Source organism: Crinia signifera, chromosome 6 (assembly GCF_055691185.1).
Source record: "Crinia signifera chromosome 6, ASM5569118v1, whole genome shotgun sequence".
Taxonomy (NCBI): Eukaryota; Metazoa; Chordata; class Amphibia; order Anura; family Myobatrachidae; genus Crinia; species Crinia signifera.
The window spans coordinates 260,388,007-260,389,668 of NC_139222.1; positions in this window are offsets into that span (position 1 = coordinate 260,388,007).

Sequence of the window (1,662 nt, forward strand, 5' to 3'; positions counted from 1 at the left end):
AAATTGGAAACCATCCTGAAGAAACACTGGCCACTTTTAAAGAAAGACCCCATTTTAGTTAACATTTTACCAGCTCAACCAGAATTCATTTACCGCAGAGCAGACAACCTACAAACCAGACTAGTGAAAAGTGCACTACCCAACACCGATGTATCTCGGATACGTACGAAAGGTTTCCATAGGTGCGGCACATGTGGCATGTGCAAAACAGTGAAATCAAAGAAACCAAAGAGGGACACTTTCACAATCAGAAATAAAGACTATAAAATATCCCAATTCATCACTTGCCATACACCAAATGTTATTTATTTAATCGAATGCTCTTGTGGTTTATTTTATATCGGACGTACAAGCAGAGCGCTGAAAACCCGAATGATAGAACATCTCCGCAACATTAAAAAAGGAGTACAAACCCATTCCTTGGCGGAACATTTCAGCACCACCCATAACTGCTCTAGTGACCATATACGGGATTTTATGGCAATAGAAAACATTAAGACCACTTGGAAATACCGAGACTCTGAAACCATGTTGGCGAAAAAAGAGATGGAATGGATCTTTAGATTAAAAACCCTGGTTCCACATGGTCTCAATAAGGATTTTGTGGTTTTTATAATGTTTTTTATAATTCTTTTTACCTGCCCCTTTTATGAATTTGAAGTAATTTTAAAGTATCTCTTTAGTATCTTTATACCAATTTATTGTCCGATCCAGTTGTATGCAATTTTATCTGAGTAATACCTAACGCAATATTTTTATTCTTTCATGAGGTTTTATCATCTTATCGAATATGGAAATACTTGGTTCCCATACTAAAGATGGCCGCCGGCGTCACTAACATTCCCCCTGAAGATGGCTACCGGCACAAGTCTTTCAGCAAGTCCGGAAGTCAGCAGACACTGACATCCGGCCTCACAAAGGAAACAGCCAAACTAAGATGACCAGAATCGCTAGCCGGCGGGACAGGAAGTGATGGACCTGCACTTCCGCCGCCCGCACTTCCGGAAACCGGAAGTTAGGTTGTGGCATTCTCCGCGAATAGGAGAAAAAGTCCTCTACACAGACACATTGAACCACCAATGAATGAAGTGGCGTTTTTTCCGCGAATAGGAGAAAAAAGCCCTCTATGCAGACACACTGAACCACCAATGGAAACTAAGTTCCAGGATTCGGATGTTGATCCCGCCCATCAGTTTTCCCGCACTTTTTCTTCATAAATAGCAGCACTTCACAAAATTTTATTAGCCTTGACAAAGATTCCCAGAGAATCGAAACGCGTTGGCCCAGGACTGCTGCTACTACCTAAGGACCCAGCCCAGTGCTAAGCCTGTGGAGCCTGCAGGGTGGATCTTTTTTGGGGACACTCTGCTTTTGCCATCTGTGGCTCCACCACCGACACTGGGTGAGAGGGATTCATTCATGTCATTAATTGCACTTTATCTTGATTCTTTTTATGTGATGATTTTATTTTTGTTCCAATAAATTACCTTTTTGCGCCCAAGGAATTATTCAATTTCTTCTCTACCCTTTCTTCTAGCAGCCTAACCCTAGCGCCCCCCCCCCCATAGCCTGACCCTAACCCTCCCTGCTAGCTCCTAACCCTAATCCCCGAACCTTGCTGCTTAAACCTAACCCCCCTCCCTCAGCCTAACCCTAACCTTC